We start from the raw sequence: 21,812 nt of genomic DNA, 5'->3' as shown, positions 1-21,812 counted from the left end.
GAATTATTTTCACACTTTTCTTTTTAAGGAGCTGTTTTCTTCATTATAATGTTTTTCTAATTCTGCTATTTTGATTTTAAAAGAATTATTCATTTTGTCTTCTATTTCTCTCATTTGGTTTTCAAAGTTCCTTTTGAGCTCATCTAGGAGAGCTTTCTGTGCTTGGGATCCATTCCCTGTTGATATTTCAGCTGTGGGTGTGGAGTCAACATTGTCTCCCTCTGAGTTTGGTTCCTCCCTCTGAGGGTAGTAGGACTCCAGAGTCTTTGTAGTCTGCTTTCTACCCATGTTGAGGCAGGGCCCTAGCCATTCCCTTCCTCTAGGGTTCCCAAGCCTTTACCGGTTAGGGTTTTGCCCTGGGGCAATAATTACTGTGTTTTTGAGGGAGGGGGGTTGGAGCAGCTGGGGTTCACTCTGCCATCCTGGTACTTGGAGGTCCTGATAGGGGCTTTTTAAATTTCTGGGCTATGGAGTGGTAGTCCCAGGAGTATTTGCTGTCCCAGACAAGGGGGCTGCATTTGATTCTTACCTTGCTCTTTCCAGTCCCAGCCCTTTGGTTATAGGCCTGGTAGTGGCCCTTGTGGTTGGTGGGACGACTTGCCCCCCTCATTGATCAGGCCTTCTCCTGGCGTGCCTCTGCGCACCGCTGAATAAGATAATGTCAAGAATATAAAAAACCCAAACTATCAGATCTTAAATAAACTGATTTTGGAAAAGGAAATAGAGCTAGCTGTAAAGGAAAGAAAAAAAGAAAACCAAAAGAAAAACTCCTGTCCTGACGAATTCATAGAATTTTATCAGACTCTTAAAGAACAATTAGTACCCATATTTCACAAATTATGCTTGAAATTTGAGAAAGAATCCTACCAGAAATCTTTTATGAGATAAACCAGAGAAAAATAAAATACAGAAATAAAACTATAGGGCAACATCACTAATGAACCTTGACTCAAAAATTTTCAACAAAATCCTATCAAGCAGAATACATTGATTTATCTAAGAAATCATTTATTATAATCAAGTGGGATTTATGCCAGGGATGCAGGGATGATTCAACATTAGAAAAATAATCAACTTAATTAATCATGGTTGATTATTGTCCTTTGTTCTTGAAGAGGACCAAAATGACATGACTATACTAGTCAAGTTTCCATGTGTCCATCTGTGGCTGATCAGACCAATACAAGCTTGGGATGTTTTACCACAGGTCAGGCAAAAATAATCCATGTGAACATTTGGGGTAGATTCTCTAAATTTTTGCATCTTGCACTTCTGAGGTCTTTCAATTCTGCTTTGCTTGTAGAGCATAGCACCTTCTCTGATGTGGGCATGCCATGCTGAGTGATCCTGTGCCAGTGTATCCTATGTCACACAATCTGTTCCAAAGTTATTAAGAGAGACCTTGAGAATGTCCTTGTATCAGTTTTTCTGACCATCATGTAAGCGGTTGTCCTGTGTGAGTTCTCCATAAAATAGTCTTTTTGGCAAGTGTATGTTGTGCATTCAAACAACATGGCCAACCCATCATAGTTGCAGTCTCTGAAGCAGAGTTTGAATGCTTGGCAAGAAAGGACCTCAGTGTCTGGTATCTTATCCTGTCAAATGATCTTCAAGATCTTCCTAAGACAATTCAAATGGAAGCAATTCAGTTTCCTGGCATGGTGCTGGTAGACTGTCCAGGTTTCACAGGTATACAACAATGAGGTCAGCACAACAGCTCTATAGACCTTCAGTTTGGTAGTCAGTATAATTACTCCTCTCTCCCATACTTTTCTTTGGCACCTCCCAAACAGTGAGCTAGCTCTGGCAATGTGTGTATCTCTCTCATTATCAATGTGTACATCCCTGGAAAGTACACTACCAAGGTAAGTGAACGTATCCACAACATTTAAAACTTCTCCATTTGCTGTAACCAATGGTTCCATGTATGGATGGTGTAGTGGTGGCTGATAGAGCAAGCACCTTTGTTTTCTTGATGTTAATTGTTTTTTGGGTTTTTTTATCAAATGCTTTATTAACTTCTAGTTTGCATCATTCAATTCCACAAGATTTTGAGTTACAAATTTTCTCCCTGTTTTCCCCCTACCCACCACCCCAAAATAGTGATCCCACTGGATATCCCATCCTCCAATCTGCTCTCTTCCTTAACTTCTCCCATACTCCCTCCGACTTTCCAGTAGGACATGGTGGATCTCTATGCCCCAGTGCCTGTATATCTTATTTCCAAGTTACATGTAAAATAATATTAACAATAGTATATGTGTGTATGTGTGTGTGTGTGTGTATATTTAAACATTTGATTTTAAAACTTTGAATTCCAGATTCATTGCCTTCCTCCCTTGTCACCCACCCTCATTGGGAAGATAAGCAATTCAATATAGGTTGTACATGTGTAGCTATGCAAAACATTTCCATAGTGGATATATTGTAAAAGACTGACTATATTTCCCTCCCTCCTATCCCACCTCCCACTTGTTCTATTCTCTACTTGGATCCTGTCCCTTTTCAAAAGTGGGTGCTTCCAAATTCCCTCCCCCTAGCCTGCCCTCCCTTCCATCATCCCCCCTGTCATCCCCTTTCCCCCTACTCTCCTGTAGGGTGAGATGCCCTATTTAGTGTGTATGTCATTCCCTCCCTAAGCCAAATTCAATGAGAATAAGGTTGACCCCTTCCCTTTTGCCTTCCTGTTCTTCCCCTCCATTATAACCATTCTCCCTTGCCTCTCAGAGCAATATGAGATTTTACCCCATTCTGTGTCTCCCCATCTCCTCTCATTATATTCCTCTCTGACCTCTTAATTTCACCTTTTAAGTATTATCCCTTCCTATTAAATTAGTCCTGTGCCCTCTATCTAGGTATAACTGTACACATATACACACATTCATATATGTATTCATACGCCCATATACCCTCCTATATAGACATATACACACACATTTTCATTTGTTTGGATCTGTTTAATAGTATCTTGATTTCTCATAAAGTCACTAGCTTCCATTTGCTCCAATCTAATTCTGAAGGAATGATTCTCCTCAGTGAGCTTTTCAGATTTTTTTTCCATCTGGCAAATTCAGCTTTTTAAGGCATTCTCCTCATTGCCTTTTTGAGCCTCTTTTGCCATTTGAGTTAGCCTGTTTTTTAAGGTGTTATTTTCTTCAGTCAGGTTGTTGACTCTCATTTCATAATTTTCTTGCATCATTCTCATTTCTCTTCCCAGTTTTTCCTCCACTTCTCTTATTTGGTTTTCACAATCCTTCTTAAGGTCCTCTGTGGCCTGTAACCAGCTCATATTTTTCTTTTTCTTTTTTTTTTTTAAGCAATCGGGGTTAAGTAACTTGCTCAAGATTACACAGCCAGTTATTTCTGGGTATGGTGCTGAGTGTCTGAGCCCTGGATTCGATCTCCAGGTCATCCTGACACTGGAGCCGGTGCTCTTACTTGCTGTGCTACCTGGCCGCCCCTCATATTTTTCTTGGAAGCTTTTGGTGCAGGAATTCTGACTTCACTGTCTTCCTCCTGTTCCATGCTTTGATCCTTTTTGTCCCCAAAATAGGAGTGTAAAGTTGGGTTGCTCTGCTTGCTTTGCTTCCTTTGCCTGCTCATGTTGCCACTCAATTACTTTTGGGCTTTTTGCCACAGTAGGACTCTGCCACCAGACAGGGGAGCTTCATACCAAATGCTGGGGTTTTCTCAGCTGCTGGAGGTATTAGTTGGGTGCCCTCTCCGAAGCCTCTTCACACTCTGGCAAGCTGGTCACACACCCCAGGACCTCCACCCTAGACCGCAATCCAGATCCAAGCAGGTTAAATCGAGTGATTACCCCTCAGACTGGTCGCTTGGTCCCCCTACAATCTGCAGGCCAGGAGCTGAAGCTGCCACGCGGCTGTTGGCTACATGGCTGCTGCGCCTCAGCTGCTTCTCCCTCCAGGGGCAAAGGTCAACTGAACTCCTAAACTACTGGATCCCAAAGTCCACACTACACTGACCTCTCACTTTGTCCTTAGCATCTATGGGTTGATAATTCTGGAAACCAGGGTGACTGTGGCTGCCCTGAGGCTTAGACCTCCATCTTGAAGCTGGGCTGGGGTTGGCTCCCAGAGCACTAAGCTGGCCACTTCCTGCCGGCCTGCCAAGCTGTTATCAGCAGGAGGTTAGTTTCTCTGTGTCATTTTGTGGGTTCTGTAGCTGCAAAGTTTGTTCAGAGTCACCTTTTACATGAATTGGAGGAGGTGGAAGCCAGAATCATGTGGAAGTCCTGTTTCTACTCTGCCATCTTGACTCGGCCCCAATGTTGTTAGGCCAAAATTAGCACAAGCAACAGAAAATTGATCCATACTTCATTGCATCTCAGCTTCAGAGGCTGCACTGAGTGCACACTCATCTGCAAACATAAAATCATGTACCAATACTCCCTCTACTTTGGTCTTGGCTTGTAGCCTTTTCAAGTTGAATGATTTACCATTAGTGCGTACAGACCTCTGTTCTGCTCCTGGCATTTCTTCTGGAGATGGCGAGCAGCAAACACCATGTCGACTGTTCCTCAGTCCTTTCTGAAGCCACACTGGCTTTCAGGTTGATGACCATCTTCCAGGTGAAGGATCAGCCTATTAACGAGGACTCTGTGAGTGATGACTAAAAGAGTTTTTAGGGCACCCTTTCTAAATCCTTCCTCACACCAAGAGGTAAGCAATGTGATCCTTAAAAGACTGATCAGACACCCAGGGGGCTGGCAAATCACACTACTTTTTCCAGTGAGAAATGATTCTATAGCGTGGGTCACCTGTGTGCAGGGTTGTGACTACAGCCCCAGTGTATCTGTACCTGATGCTTCATTACTTGCCTGTTGCCACAGGACTTTGAGAGAGGTAAAATGGTAAAATTGTATGGGTAATGTCTTTTGATTCATGTGTAAAACGGATTTAAGCGAGGCAGAGTTGCATGAAGTTGTTGGCCTCACTCTCTCCTCAGAATCATCACTGAGTTACCCTCACCCTAGTTTAGCCCATCTGCCAAAATGGTTTACCTGGGTGTGGCCACTGCCACTAGGTGGAACAAGTAGACACCAAAGGTGGAAAGCAGCCCAGAAAAGGATTCAGCAGCCATTTCACCAGAGGTGCTAGTCTTCCCTGAATACACTCTACACTCCTAATTAGTCATATTACCAATCTACATGATCATCTCAATAGATGCAGAAAAAAGCCTTTAACAAAGTACAACTTTTTCTTTATGCTAAACCCTTATAAATTATAGGCACTGGAAGATCTTTCTTCAACATCATAAAAAATCTATATAAAACCAAAAGTAAACACCATCTACAATGGAGATACACAAGAACCTTTTCCAGTAAATACAGAAGTGAGGCAAAGATGCCCACTCTCCCCACTATTATTTGATATAGGTCTGGAAATTATAGTAACAGCAATAAGAAAAGAGAAAAAAAAAATAAAGGAATAAAGATAGATCAGAAGGAGATAAATCTATTCCTGTTTGCTGATGTTATAATGGTTTGCTTGGAAAACCCCAGAGAATCATCAAAGATACTTATTGAGACAATTAATAGCTTCATCAAAGTTGCAGGCTCCAAAATTGACCTGAAAATCAAAGGCTTTCTTATATAACAGTCACAAAACACAAGAAGCAACAATAGAAAGAAAAATCCCGTTCCAGATAACTACAAAAAGCGTAAGACATCAAGAATTAGCATCCCAAACACGTAAAAGACTTCCATAGATTCAGTTACAAAGCACTTCTTAAAGAAAGAACAATCTAAATAGTTGGAGGGATAGCCAGTGTTCTTGGCTAGGCTGGGCCAAGATAACAAAAATGATATGCCACCAAAATTAATTTATACTTCTATGCTATACCGACCAAATTACAAAAGAGATACTTTGCAGAACTTGAAAAAGTAGTAACAAATTCATTTGGAAAAGCAAAAAAATCAAGACTATCAAGGAAAACAATAAAAAGAAGTAATGATGAAGGGGAAATAGCACTTCCAGACCTTAAATTATATTATAAAGTAGCAGTCAAAAACATCTGATATTGGTTAAAAAGATAGATCAATGGAAAAGACTAAAATAGACATTCAGAAACAGTAGAATTCAATAATCCAGTGTTTAAAAAAGTAGAAAACAAATTAGGGAAAAGCTTCCTATTTGATAAAATCTGCTGGGAAAACTTAAAAAGTAATCTGGCAGAAATTAGACTTGGACTAGCACACTCTACAATACATTCTAAGTGGATGTGATTTGATATTAAAGATCATATTATAAACAAATTAGAAGAGAAACAAATCATATACTTCACAGCTCTGGGTAAGAAATGTATTCTAAGCCAAACAAGAGTTGGAGGCAATTACGAAAGATAAAATGGATAACTGATTACTTGAAACTGAAAAGCTTCTGCACAGACAAAACTAATCCACTTAGCATAAGAAGGAAAGTGGTTAAATGAGGGAAAATTTTTTGTATCAGATTTCTCTGATAAGGATTTGGTGTTTAATATCTCTCTCTCTTTCTAGGTACACACACACAATATGCATATATGTGTATGTATGTATGCAACAGATACATACATATGTACATATATGTTATATTATGATTAATAGTTCTTCAATAGATATGAAAGTCAAAAGGATATGAACAAATAGTTCTTAAAAGAACTGCAAAGTATTCACAACTACATGAAAAAAATGCTTCAAATCGCTAATAACTGAAACATAAATCAAACTAGCCTTAAAATTTTACCTCACACCCTGCAAATTGGCAAAAAACAAATGACCAAAAAATGACAATAGTCAATGTTGGGAGGGATTGTGGAAAAATAGGCACATTAATATATTATTGGAGTATATTGGAAAGCAATTTGGAATTACACATATAAAACTGACAATATAATAATAAAAATGACTAAAATATCCATACTGAGACTTAAATTACTGAGACTTAAACATGAGACTCCATTACTGGGTTATAATGCAAGGAAGCCATCAATAAGAAAAAATTCCCCATATTCTTCAAAATATTTATAGCAGCACTTCTTGTGATAGCTAAGAATTGGAAACCAAAAAAAAAAAATTGAAAAATAAGAAAATGCCAATCAATTGGGGAATGTCTATAAACAAATTTTAGTATGCAAATGTAATGGAATATTATTGTGCTGTAAGAAATGATGTGTGTGATAAATAGAAGCATGAAATTATCTCTATGAAATACTGCAGAGTGAAGTAAGCAGAACCAAGAAAATACTATATACAGTAACTACAACAATGTAAGTGGAAAGAACAATTAACATCAATAAATTAAAAGTACATGCAACAAAATCATAAACATCAAGTAGTATTCAAATGAAGAGATATGAAAAGACACCCTTAATCTACCCTTTTGTGGAGGTGAGAGATCCACAAGTGTTATACATTGCACATGTTTTCAGACTTTTTCAAATAGTTGTGCTGACTTTTTTTTTCCCTCTCCAAAAAAATACTGTTTGTCAATATGGGATGGCTCTCTGTATGAGAGAGGGGAAGGGATATGCAGGATACCATATATTATTATACTATAGTGATGAAGAAAATACCAATGAGAACTTTATTTTTGGAGGGCAGTTGGGGTTAAGTGACTTGCCCAAGGTCACACAGCTAGTTTTTGTGTTCAGTGTCTTAGGCCAGATTTGAACTCCAGGGCTGGTGCTCTATTCACTGCGCCACCTAGATGACAGCTTATTTTTAAAATAAAAACGAGTGTGACTAGAGCATAGTATGAATGAAGGAGAATGAATGTGTACAAAAGACTGCAAAAGTAGATAAAATAGGGCCATTTGGTGAAAGATTTTTAATACTCAAAAGATGCATTTAATAATCCATTATGTTAAAAAAAACTCCAAAAAGTATTAATTAAAACTGATTTTAAAAATAATAATCCAGGGATGGCTAGATGGTACGGTGAACAGAGCACGGCCCTGAAGTCAGGAGGACCTGAGTTCAAATCTGGCTTCAGACACTTAATATGAAAACTAGCCATGTGACCTTGGGCAAGTCACTTAACCCCAGTTGCCCTCCAAAAAAAACAAAAAAATGATAATAATCCATTCAGGAAAAACCAAATGGATTCAAAATGCTTATGATCCAGACAGTGACATGAGGCTGAATGACTAATTCATTGAGGACATGTTAGGATATGTATCTGGAGCATTCATGTCAATGGTCAATAAATTGGACCCAGAATTGAACAAGAAGAGAGCATTTGGGTAATTGTGTATGTTTTCCATAATCCCAAGCTATTCTCTGGCACAAAAACTCTAATTTTCTTAAGCACATATGCTCTCCTGCTAATGCTGTTTGATTTTAAATCTTAAGACATGATGATCTATCTGCATGCAAGAATTGATATCAGTGATATATAATCAAGGTCATGTATAATTGAAAAAGGCTAGTCATGTACTGAAAGTAAGGGGTAATAGACAGGAAGCTGATGTGTTATCCCAGTACTCACAAAATGTTAAAAAAAAAAAAAACACCTAGGGTAAAAACTTCTAGAGTAGTGACTAAATTTTCTAGGAATTATCTGTAAGAGAACATGGACAAGAATTACACAGAATGAGAAGAAGCTTTGGGTTACAGTCTATGGGGATGAAGGTAATAATTGTATTGATGAGATGACATTTGTGACCAGTCCCTCTATCATCCACCAAATACCCTGTGTTCAGTCCCAGTTTCTCCTTTTGGTTTGGTGCTTTCATCTGGAGTGCTTCAGAAAAGTCTAAATTTCTCAAGGTGTAGTCATGTATGTTTCCCCAAATGTGTATGTGTAATTCCAGTTGAAATAGCCCTTCCCACAGAGACTTGGGTAGTTACTTGATCTTAAGGATACAGTCTTGAGGACTGAGAGCTTTTGAGCAGAAAGAGTCTGAGAAGCTCTAAGAAAAGACTAAGAGAACTTTCCTAAGGAGACTATGAGAGTTAACTGTCATCCTTGAGAGTCTGGGGAGACATTCTGAGAGAACCAAGTTTGACAGAAGATATCCTGAGAAGAAACATTAACTGCTATCCTAAAAGAACTGAGTTAGTCTGTGGTTCATATGTCTGTGGGGAAGTCAGCAGTTTCAAGTGAGGGTTAGAGATAATTCTCATTGTGACCTACATATACATCTATATTTATTGAGAGTAGCAGATAACAGAAATACATGTGTATGTTTTATATATATATATATATATATATATATATATATATATATAAAAACATATATATGTGCATAGATACAAAGAATGTGTACACACATATATTTGTGTTATTTTACTGTTAGTAATTAATATTACCAGTAGCATTGATATATGAGCCTATTAAGCTGGGGTTTGAGACTAAGAGAGTTTTATGGGAAAAGAGATTTCCCCAGTATTTAATAAGTCAAGGCAGGGACTCAGAGCCAGTTAATAGATCAATTCTGTATTTGTGGGAATTTATGAAGAAATTCAGAACACACTCCCCATGATTGCCTTTGGACACAATTTGAGAGTTGAGTAGCAAGACTGAGAGATTGGGATTTGGAGTGTCTCCCTGTGAAATACACCCCCACATTCATGTTCAGGAGATTGCTGTTACAGGGTATGGGGGAAAAAACCCAGCTGGCTACATGGGTAATAGGATCCCCAATTCTTACATTCAGTGTACAATATGGGTATTGGACAAGGAACATTATTTCATATCCAGATAAATTCAATCAACCAATAAATAATAAGCACCTACTATGAGCCAAACACTGTAGTGTTAGAGGTACAAAGAAGCAAAAGACAGTTCCCGTCCTCAAGGAATTTACAATCTAATGGGGGAGATAATATGCAAACAAATATATTCAAAGCAAGCTATAGATAGGATAAATAAGAGATAATTAACAGGGAGAAGTCTCTGGAAGGGCTTTCTGTGAAGGCAGGATTTCAGTTGGGACTTAAAGGAGCCCAGGAAGGTCAGTAGTTGATATAGAGGAGGGAGAGCATTCCCAGCACGAAGGACAACTAGAGAAAATGCCCAGAGCCAAGAGATGGAGTGTCTTGTTTATAGAACAGCCAGGAAGCCAGTGCTGCTGGACCAAAGAGCACATGTCAGAGAGTAAAGTGTTAAGAAAACCAGAAAGGTAGGAGAGGGCTAGGTTATGAAGGGCTTTGAATGCTAAACAGAACATTTTGTATTTGATCCTAGAGGCAATAGAGAGCCACTGGAGTTTATTGAGAGGGTAGGGAGAAGAAGATAACTTGGCTTTAGAAAAATCACCTTGGTGGCTGAATGAAGGATAGATCGCAGAGGGGAGAGACTTGAGGCTGGCAGACCCACCAGCAGGTTATTTGCAGTGGTTCAGATGTGAGGTGATGAGGGTCTACACTAGAGTGGTTGGCAGTGTCAAGAAAGGAGAGGCATATTGGACAGATGTTGGAATGGTGAAATTAACAGACCTCTGTCCAGTATCTTCCAAACTGGTCCATCATTCCCTTCTCCCACAATCTCCACTTGGTTTCAAAAAGCTGCTAGGCTTTTCCTGCATGAAGCCAAGCATCCCTCCCCCATTCATGGACTAAGTGGGATAAGTAGTTTACCTTAACCCAGTGCACTGTATGGCTGAACTCAGAGAAGGGCGTGATCGAACAGGTTCCCACTGGTCCCTCTGCTCCAGCCAAAGGTGCAATTCCAGGGTCTAACAATTCAAAGTCACACACAGGAATGGGAAAGCATCCTTGGCAAGGGGTTCCTCCATTTCATCCTGCCTCTCTTAATATTACTTGCCTGATGTGGTCTGCAAGGAGCTTAGGAATGTGTGATATCAAGAGCCCTAAACTGCAGGAGGAAGCTCCTGAACTGGGATTCAATCATTTGCACTGCCAACAATACAATACAATATTACAAATCATGTACTTCACTAGGAAATCGTTTATAACCCATGGGTACATGGATGCCTCATGGTGACCCAGGGCCTGTCTGCTTCCTGTGATCCTTCACACTTCATTCCCAACCAAGGTGTTGTGAGTGGGATCCAAGGCCAGGCCCAGGATGTCTCTGGTGAGATAACACTTCCTACCAACAGGGCCAGGGAAGGCAGGGTCTGACTGGCAGGTCCCTTCCTAGTGGCTCCAAAGGTGCAGGTGGTGTCTTGGAAAACAGTGGATTGAGATTTAGAAGACCTGGGCTCTGCCCCAGTCTCTGTGGCAGGACTAAACTGAGTGACCTGAAGGAAAGGAAGCCTCTTTGTAAAAAATGAGTGGTTTGGGATGGAGAATCTCAAAAGCCCCTTGGCCCATAGAGGTAACCTTCCTGAAGGAACAGATGCAAGGCCACATATGTCAAAGGGACATATTTCTAGTCTTAAACCTTGTGACTTAAAGAACAGAAATAGTTTTTGCCATCTCTAGCTTCACTGAATTTCTGATTCATTTTAATACATCACCTCCAGTGATTATTTTATGATATAAACAGACAAGATGTCATACAAGATCATAGATATATAGCTGGAAGGGAACTCAGAGGACATGTCTTGCTAGTCCAACACCCTCATTTTATAGTTGTGTAAAGTGTTTAAGTTACTGTCTAAGATCATAGAATTATTCAGTTACACACTGAAGATTTGAACTAAGGTTCTTTTATTCCAAAGCTAGCAATTCTTTTTTTCTACTACACCAAGCTGTTTCCTCTAACATATCCTGCCTAATTGATAAACTACAGTCTTTTTGCCTAATTCAATGTATTAAGAGTATTCAAACTGACATAAGTTGGCAAGAGTATCTAAAGATCATAGTTGTTTTCAAAAGGTTAAGCAACTAACCATTCTGAAGACAACTGACAAATATTTACTTTATTTATATGTAAAATTGATTTCATCTCTACAGTGTTAGAGCGTATTAATTTCTGTCTCCAGCAGTGTCTTGTATATAGAGTAGGCATTCAGCAAATGTTTACAGAATAACATCTGAATCACAACAAGATCTTGGATATAGAGATGTAAAAGACCTCAGAGGTTATCTATTCCAGCCCCTCCCCACCCCATTTTTAACAATTTAATTTCTTTTCAATTAACAAAAATCCATTTTCTGTCCCTCCAAACTCCCTCTTCCCCCTATTAAAAAAAAACAACCTGTAGCAAATATGCATAGACAAGCAAAAAAAAAAAATTCCTGCATTGGTCACATCCAAAAAATGTCTTATTTTGCAACCTGAGTCCATCCATCCATCCATCAATCACCTCTTTGTCAGGAGGTGGGCAGCATGCTCCATCATCAGTCCTCTGGGAAACTTGGTCACTGCATTGATCAGAGTTCTTAACGTCTTTCAGGGTTGTTTTTCTTTACAATTTTGTGTGTGTATACATATGTATACACACATATATGTGTATATATATATATGTATATGTGTGTGTGTCTGTTTATGTGTACATATACAGAGCTCTGGCTCTTCTGACTTCACTCTATCCATTCATACAAGTCTTCCCAGGCTTTTCAGAACTGTCCCTTTCATTTATTAAGTACCTACTATGTGTCAAGCACAACACTAAGCACTTATACAAATATTATTTTCATTTTACAGTTGAGAAAACCAAGGCAAACAGAGCATTAAGTGACTTGCCCAAGTTTACACAGCTAAGTAAGTTTCTGAGGCCGGATTTTAACTCAGGTATTCCTGACGCTAGGCCCAGCATACTATCTACTATGCTATTTAGCTACTTCTAATAATATTCCATTATGAGAATATACCACAATTTGTTCAGCCACTCCCCAATTGTTGGGTACCTCCTTAGCTTTTGAGTTCTCTGCCACCACCAAAAAAAAAATATGGATATTTTTATAAATATGGGGACTTCCCCTTTTTTCTCTGCACTCTTTTGAGGTATAGGCCAAGTAATGATTTTGCCAAGTCAAAGGACATGCATTGTTTAGTAAATTCTGAAACATAATTCCAAATTGCTTTCCAGAATGGCTGAACCAATTCATAACACCACTATGAATGTCCTTTACTTTCCATTAGGCCCTCTAACATTCATTTTCCTTTTTTGCTAATATGAGGGATATGAATTACTTTAAATGGCATTTCTTTAATTACTAGTGATTTAGAACATTTTTTCATATGGCTTGTATTTCCTCTTCTGGAAACTGCCCTTGTTCAGAATTAGAACTTCTTTATTTTGGACGTGAGACCTCTATCAGAGAAAGATTTGTCACCAGTCACCCTTCCAATTATAGCATTGGTTTTGACTGTGCAAAAGCTTTTTTAATTTTACATACTCAAAATTATCCATTTTATCTTCTGTGATCCTCTCTATCCTTTGTTAAATAACTGATCTAAAAAGTGGTTTCTTCCTTATGCCTCTGACTTGCAGTGTTATTATGTCTAAGTGATGTATTCATTTGAACTTTTTCTTGGTACATTTGTGAGATGTTAGTCTATAGCTAGTTTCTGCCAGACTGCTTTCCATTTTTCCCAGCCGTTTTTGCCAAATAGTTCTTACTCCAATAGTTCAGGTCTTTGAGTTTAATAAATACTAAGTTACTGCCATATGTTGTATACCCAGTATGATCCATTAATTGATCTATTAATCAATATTAAATCATCTTAATGATTACTTGTTTATAGTATAGAAACTATCTTATACTGCTAGACTACCACCCCTTCCTAATTTTTTTCTCTCTTGAAATTCTTGATTTTTTTGCCTTCCTAATTTTGTTATTTTTTTCTAGTTTAGTAAGGTAATCATTTAGTAGTCTGAGTAGTGTGACACTGAATAAGTAAATTAATTCGGGTAGTAATGTTTCTCTAACCATTTAGATCTTGCTTGTATTTCCATAAAGTGTTTTGTAGTTGTAGTAATATAGCTCCTGTGTATGTCTTGGTAATGGAACTCCCATGTATTTTAAATATCCTATAGTGATTTAACATGGAATTTCTTATTCTCCTCCTGCTGAATTTTGTTGTTAATATGCAGAAATGCTCATAATTTGTGTGGATTTATGTACAGCAATTTTTCTGAAATTATTTCAGTTAATTTTAACTGATTTTTTGTGGTCTTAAAAATAAGTAAACAAACAAACAAAAAACTAGCCTTGTGACCTTGGGCAAGTTACTTAACCCCAATTGCCCCTCCAAAAAAACAAACAAAAAAGTAAACAATCCTGTAAATTGCAAAAAACAAAACAATCACTTGTTTCCTCCTTGTCTTTCTTTATTCCCTAAATTTTTTTGTTTTACTGCTGTAGTTAACATTTCTAGCAGTCTCAAATAATAGTGGTAATGATGTACATGCTTACTTTACCCAATATTTTCCCCCATTCATTTTATAGATGAGGAAACTGGAGTGCCACATAGGATAAGTAATTTGCTACAAATCACAGAGCAAGTGATAGAGACAAGATTCACTCGGGTCCTGTGACTGTAATTTAACTGCAGTTTCTATTTTAGCAATGCTACCTTTCAACGTAATTCATACTGGATTTTTTTTTCTTCCTTCATATCTGCATTAAAGACTAAACTGGACATGCTAAAAAGTATCCTAGGGTATCAGTTAAGACCCCTAGAGTCACATCATTAATGCTTTTGATGATCTGTGTACTTCCTAAGGTAAAAAGCACCATGTAACCATAAGAAGACGGTGAAACCATTGAATGCAATCCCATACAGAGAGTGGTCAGTCCTTAAAGGGGGCTGCCTAGCTATGTGATTCTGGGCAAGTCACCTACCCTTTATATGCCTTAACTTCCTCATCAGCAAAATGGGTATAACTGCACCTGCCTCCCAGGGTTGTAATATGAAGATCAAATGGGATATTTGTAAAGTGTTTAGCACTGTGCCTGGCATATAGTAGGCACTATATAAATGTTAGCAATTAGTATTCTTATTAAACCATTTTGTTTATTATTTTCCTTACTGGTCAGTGACTACTCTCACTGAATTTACCTGAAGGTTAGTCTTCCTAAACATGTGTATGGGACTTTTAATGGTTTGTATTATTTTTCTCATTAACAGGAATTACATTTAAGAGAAGCTCAAGAGGACCCTCATAACCTGAAACAAAACAAAACCCAGGTTGATCCCTGAAGCACAGACCCCATGTGGAGGGCAACTATCCCTGAGCCTGAAAAATGACTAAGTCCAGGGGGACTGTTGTTGGGCCTTCAGGTACCAAAGGATCACGAACAGCTTGTGATGGTAAAAGTGGTTCCAAATGATCCATGGGACAACTAGAGTAGCAATTCTGGCCATATCTGCCACCAGTGCTTTGAGACAATAGTACAGAAGATAAAACTCTTTGTTTAAGGAATCAGCCATTAGTAAATTCTCTAGCATGATGATGAAACATAGAAAATCCTGGCCAGATCCTTAATGACTGACTCTGGAAACCCCAAAGAGAAAGCAGTTTTAAAAGTACATTTAGCCACAGCAAGACTGTGAAGCCATCGAGTGCAATCCCATATACTATCTTCCACCAGGCACCAAAGAACTGTCAACCTCTCGTTTGGTTGGCCAAAATCTTTAAAGCGGGTTACCCCTTCCAGGTCCCAGTTCCTCAATGACAGATGCCAGTGCTTCCTGACTGTAAAATGGATGACTCAGTAGTTCCAGGGGGAAGAAAAAGTGGGTGATTTCAGAAAACCTGTCCCATGACTTACTAGAGGCTTTCCACAATCTATGCCTTATGGCTGAAAAATCATGCCATGCACAAGATGGCTGTCTCACCACCACCTCTGGAAGGAGTGGATAGGAAAGTTGGATCCATTAGCAGGGTTGTCCTGAAGTTAGCAACCAGGAACTCAGTAAGTTCTGGCAACAACAGCTGAGACAGGGAGCTAAGCCCATTCTAACCAGAAGCCATTGTGAAGCAGACTACACAGTTCATGCATCTGCTGCCCATTTGTTTTTTCCAGCTTCTCTCCAATTTGGTGCAATTGCAATACCAGGCAGTCTACTGGAAGGAGTTGGGGGAGGGATTTTGCAGCTTTTCTTCCCCCAATCACTTTTCTCCCTTTCTGCCTAGAATCTCTGAGATCCTATGATCTCCAATCATCCACACTCACTGGCCAGGACTCTTACCCTTCATGTGAATCCCCTCCAGAAGGCCCCTCCTTCCTTGTCCAATTACCCAGCCCCACTCCCATTTCCTTTGATTGCTTTCTGCCCTAGAACTCATCCTGTTTGTAGGGCTTTTTGATTCTTTTATCAGGAAACTATTTTTCAAAGCCCCTGTCAGGAAAACTGTATTATCCCAAGATGAGCCAAGGTGACTCTCCTCTCCTAAGAGCTGACATCTACCTTTTCCTTTCTCCCTCACCTACAGGGGGAAAAAAGGGAGGGGTACCCACCAACTCCTTTTCATGAAAGCTATCAGCCTGGGCCATCAAAAAAGTAAGTCAGCATTAACCAGTGCCATCAGAGGCATGTGGCTTACCAGATGGAGAGGACAGAAGCACTAGGGCTAGTTGGAACAGAAAGACACAGCAATAGTCTAAGGTAGTCTTGGAAGCTTTGGTTCAGGGTCACAAGACCATTGGGATCTAAAATTTTAGAGAAAGAACCTTTTGTGCCATAGACACAGGGCTGAATATCCCCAGAGTAATTAGACCCAAGCCTATAGCCCTGATAAAGGATAGGGTAGTACAATAGCTTGAGCCCCAGGAAATTCAATTTAGTAACTTGGCTTACTATGGGTGGTGCCACCATGACTGGCCAGGGTCAGAAGTGGGCAATTCTCACTGGCTTTATTCTCAGTTGGTCAAAAAATGCTGCATAGGGGCAGCTAGATGGTGCCGGCCCTGCAGTCAGGAGGACCTGAGTTCAGTTCCGGCCTCAGACACAACACCCACACAAAAAAACTAGCCGTGTAACTTTGGGCAAGTTACTTAACACCAATTGCCCTCCAAAAAGGCAAAAAAAGAAAAAAAAATGTTGTAGATGGTGCCATGGCAGACCCAGTCTTGCTGTAACTGGGCCTGGAGCTGCTCCCATGCTTAGTACTCCACTGCACCCAAGGAAGGAAGCCACAGTGGACAGCACTCTGCCTGTGACCCAGGGATGGATGGATGTGGGGGCCACCAATACTTCTTCCATGATGTCTACAGTTGAAATCTTCCCAGTCCTGTTACTCTCTGCTTCAGAAGCCTCCATCTGCCCCTGATGGCTGGGCTAGAAGCTATGTGGTTTCAGGGCAGAAAGGTTTCATTCACCAAAGGGCCTTTTGAGATTCCTTTCAGGCCTTTGTGGGGCATTTACCTAATCACAAATTGTCTCTCTTCCTCTCCCCCACCTCAAGACCCAAATGATTATGTAGCATGTGTGTCTAGCTTCCTTGCTGAGTATAGGCTTTCAACAACTGGTACACAATCACACTGGCCACTTTCTCCAAGTTGAACAGTGTCAGAGTCTAGGGTAAGGTAGTAAAGGTAAGTATATGTGCTCTTCCTATACACATGGACTTCTGTACTTCTGAGAACTCTGGCACAAGACAGCTGCTAGGTGGAGAGTACATGGAATGTTGGACTTGGTAGTCAGGAATACCTGAGTTTGAATCCCATCTCAGACACTTACTAGTTGTGTGACTCTGGGCAAATCACAACCTCTCTGTGTCTGTTTCCTCATATGTAAAATGGGGGTAATAACAGCACTTACTTCCCAGGATTGTTATGAGGATAAAATGAGTTAACATATGCTAATTATTTTGTACAACTTAAAGCACTATAAAAATGCTAGCTTATATTATATAAATACTAGCTGTGTGCCATTTCTTTAGTATATGAGGAACTGTACATTTCCTCAGTGAAGGTCTATTTTAGAGAACTGTAATTTGTGTGGGGATGTAGGGAGAGGGGATATAGGGAAAGGTAGGTACATTAAAGCAGAAGCTAAGGGTAAGATTGTAAAGTCTTCAAGAGCAGTGATTCTCCTTGTTTTAGGTACTAGGGTTTGTTCTGCATCATCTAATGAGCCATTAAAAATATAACATCTGGGGAAAAAAATGAGTTATAAAGGATAACTCTGGGGGAGGGAGCTCCCAGTTATGGTGATGTTTAAAAAATTACATTAATAAGATTTTTTTAAAGAGAAAACACTGACTGGGGGAAAAGGCTATAAAATTTTTCTAAGGGTGTGATATCCAAAACACTATATTATATGATATGTATTATTGACTTTATATGTGTACATATATATGTATGTATATCCAAAAGTCATTCCCTAACAGCTACATGGCCAAAAGACAAAAAGTTCTCAAAAGAAATGCAAACTATTAATCATATGAAAGAATGCTCCAAATCTTATTATAAGAGAAATAAATGGAAACCCTGGGATTTCCCCTCATGCCCTGCAAACTGGCAAAGATGACTGAAAATGAGAATAGTGAATGTTGGAAGGGTTATGCAATGTTGTTAGAGCTATGAATCAGTATAATCATTTAGAAAAGCAGTTTGGAATTAGGCAAATAAAGTGAATAAAGGGTGCAGAAGTTCCAGTACTAGGCTTAAATACCAAAAAAGTCACTGATAAAAAAATTCCCATCTATATCAAAATATAGCAGCACTTTTTTGATAGCAAAGAAATAGAAAGCAAATAGATATCCATCAGCTGAAGAATGGCCAAATAAATTGTGGTTTATAAATCTAATAAAATATTATTGTGCTGTATTAAATGATATCAAGCATGACAAGATCTAAAGAAACTGATGCAGGTAAAGTAAGCAGAGCCAATAAAACTATATACAATATGACAATAACGTAAAGGAAAGAAAAACCACAAAAATGTAAGTAAATGTCGCAAATTAAAAAAACAAGCATATCACAAAATATATAAGAAAACACCCTCAGGGCGGCCAGGTAGCACAGTGAGTAAGAGCACCGGCCCCAGTGTCGCGACGATCTGGGGATCAAATCCCGGGCTCTGACACTTAGCACCCACCGAGAAACACCTGGCTGTGTAACCTTGAATAAGTTACTTAACCCCAATTGCTTAGGGGCGGCCAGGTGGCTCAGCGAGTAAGAGCACTAACCCCAGTGTCGGGATGACCTGGGGATCAAATCCGGGCTCAGATACTGAGCACCACACCCAGAAATAACTGGCCGTGTAAACTTGAGCAAATTACTTAACCCCAATTGCTTATTAAAAAAAAAAAACCCTCACCCCATTCTTTTGCAAACATGAGAGGGCCATAAGAATGATACTGTTGTACATCTTTTCAGATCCTTTTGATGTAATTTTGCTTTTGCTTGTTTTTTCCTTTTAAAATATTATATGGTAGGGGCAGCCAGGTGGCTCATGTTTGCAAAATATTGTTTTAATATGTAATTGGGGGAAAATAATATATTTTTAATAACTTTTTTCCATTATATGGGATGGCTCTGATGGGAGAGGGTGAGTTAAAGAGATACTGGAGGAAATTTTAGTATTAAAACATAAATTTTTTTTAAAAATCAAAATAAATGTATTGAAGCCATCTTTAAGACTTAATTGGCTCAGGAGACTAAAGGCTTGAGATTTCTTATGCTCTTAGTACAAAAGCCAGAGCACCAGTAGTCACTTGACTCCTTCCTCAGACTTCTGACCAGCAGATCACCATGGACAATACTGACACAGGAAAATTATACTCAGCCAAATCAATGCCATATGCTCACTAGTTACTTTGTCATGGAAAAATAAGGCTTCTGTTAACTGCCTGATGTTCTACAAATGTTCTTTCTTTCAATCTCAAACCTGAGCTCTGGTGATCAGCCTAGATCAGGCCTGATGTAGTACAAATGGCCGGACTCAAAAAGTAGTCCCTAAGGAATTAGTGTAAGCTCCTTGTCAGCAGAGAATTTTTCATTTTTATCTCTATCTATCCAGGGCCTAATATTGTGCTTGGAAGCTTAATAAATAATTGTTGAACTGAACTGAATCGTCTGCTAACATGGAAGGAGCTCTCTAGTGGGGTGTTCTAAGGATGTTTGGTCTCATATTTAAAATGTTATCAGACTTACAGAGATGACAGAGCTGAAGAGTCAATACATTATTTAACAAGCCCCAAGATCCAAAAATTTCTTAATGGGCTTGAACACTGGGTTGAATCTCACAGGATGAAACATAATATAAAAATACTTGGGCTCAAAAATCAACCGTCAATAAGTTAAGGGAAGCATGGAAAAAAAGCATAAAAAAGGAAAACTTCCAAGTTTTAGCGGATTGCAAACTCAATATAGTCAGCTGTGATACAGAAGATGAAATGGCCAGTACTGAACTCAGTCCTGGGTGCAACATGTCAGGGATGATTTGAAGGGTGTCCAGAGGAAGGAAGTCAGGAAGTTGAAAAACCTCAAATTCATACTCATTAAGGGGAACTTTGGATTTTTAGCCTGGAAAACTCTTGTCTGGCCAATGAGAGGAGGGGATGGGATGAATGACCTAGCCATCTTTAAGTATCTAAAGAGTTGTTACATAGAAGAAGAATCAGGCTTGGCTTACTTGACTGCAGAGGGTAAAATCAATCAATCATTGTAAGTTAAAAACAGAAATTTAGGTTTCATGTCAGGAAATAGACTGGGTAAGACAAGTTTCTTCTGAGGTGGTCTCAGCCAAAAGGGAGTACCATGAAATTGGGAGCAAGCAAAGATTCAATGGAGTTTTGTTTTTTTTTAATATTGATCATATTTAGTCCTTTGAGTTTCTACATAACTGCATTATCAAATATATATTGTTAGCTTGAATGCTTATTCAAAGACTTAACCACATCTATAGAAGCCTCAACAAGGCTGTAGAGTCAGAGGTTCCCAAAGGAAATCCTGGGTGGGGGCATGAGGAGTGATTTTTAAGTAGCCAATATTGAGCCAAGTCCGTTTTAAGGCCAGAACTTCAGGTTATGGATGATGTTATATCTGAGAGTGCTCATCCAGAACACTTATAAAATTAAAGTACAATTAGATGGAGAATGTTTGATTCCCTATTAAGAAAAAAACTTTCCCTTTGGGATTTAACTTTTTTTTATTACTTCAGTTAGCTATGTTTGTAGTTACTTATAAATTTTTATCATTTATTTTTGTAATTTGGTAGAAAGTACACACTGCTATGGTCTCCTTATAAACAATTTAAGGTGGATATATAAGAAGGCAACTGCTGCACCAGATGAATTGCTTATCAAATGTGGAGTCTTCCTAGGTCCTCATGAGAAATATCCAGAATTGGATAGGCTGAGGTGAAGTCACTGAGGCAGGACTGGAACCCACATCTTCCTGACCTAACTGAAGTTCAGCACCCAACCCACTACACCACTGGTGTCAAACTCAAAGAAGCAAGGGCCACTAAACCCATACACATGCAGACTGCATGTTGACTTAAAAATATATTATCTATATTTTCTTGCATTTATTACAAGTACCCAGTTACTTTTTTTTTTAAGCAATTGGGGTTAAGTAACTTGCTCAAGGTTACAGGGCCAGTTATTTCTGGGTGTGGTGGCAAGTACCTGAGCCTGGATTCAATCCCAGGTCATCCTGACTCAGGGGCCAGTGGTCTTACTCACTGTGCTACCTGACCGCCCCACCCTGTTACTTTTTAATCTGGTTTAGAGGGCCATTGGTAGTGTTAGGCAAGCAATGCCATGACACCTGTGCACTACCTTCTGCCCGTCTACATCAGCCCCTGGTGTGATCTAGATGGCCCAGAAATTGTAAACTAGGAGAAAAGTGTAAAGGGCATGAGGAATAAATCTAGGGAAACAAAGTTTTAGTTTTTGCTTTAGACTTAAGTTATGTCTCCTTGAGAGTCAGACATAAAGCAACACCTAATTTGGGATTTTGCTATCACCTTGGTGGACATAAAGAATATCCTCGA

General features: G+C 39.1%; 2 protein-coding genes across 4 annotated transcripts in view; both read left to right on the top strand.

Moving 5' to 3' along the window:
- Positions 1-15,125, top strand: part of LOC138142237 (zinc finger and SCAN domain-containing protein 31-like) — a 58,765-nt gene extending 43,640 nt beyond the window's left edge. The window contains exon 5 of the mRNA XM_069063292.1: positions 14,991-15,125. The gene's annotated coding sequence lies outside the window, so the exon portion shown is untranslated. The remainder of the gene's footprint in view (positions 1-14,990) is intronic.
- COPS6 (COP9 signalosome subunit 6) overlaps positions 1-21,812 on the top strand; it is a 182,919-nt gene that overhangs the window by 42,424 nt on the left and 118,683 nt on the right. The gene's annotated exons all lie outside the window — the stretch shown is intronic.

This window comes from Petaurus breviceps, unplaced genomic scaffold (genome assembly GCF_028583685.1).
Source record: "Petaurus breviceps papuanus isolate PSGF00001 unplaced genomic scaffold, PetGlider_PUasm1.0 90537, whole genome shotgun sequence".
Classification (NCBI taxonomy): Eukaryota; Metazoa; Chordata; class Mammalia; order Diprotodontia; family Petauridae; genus Petaurus; species Petaurus breviceps.
The sequence above is the reverse complement of the archived record's forward strand: the minus strand, read 5'-3'. Positions and strand labels throughout refer to the sequence as shown.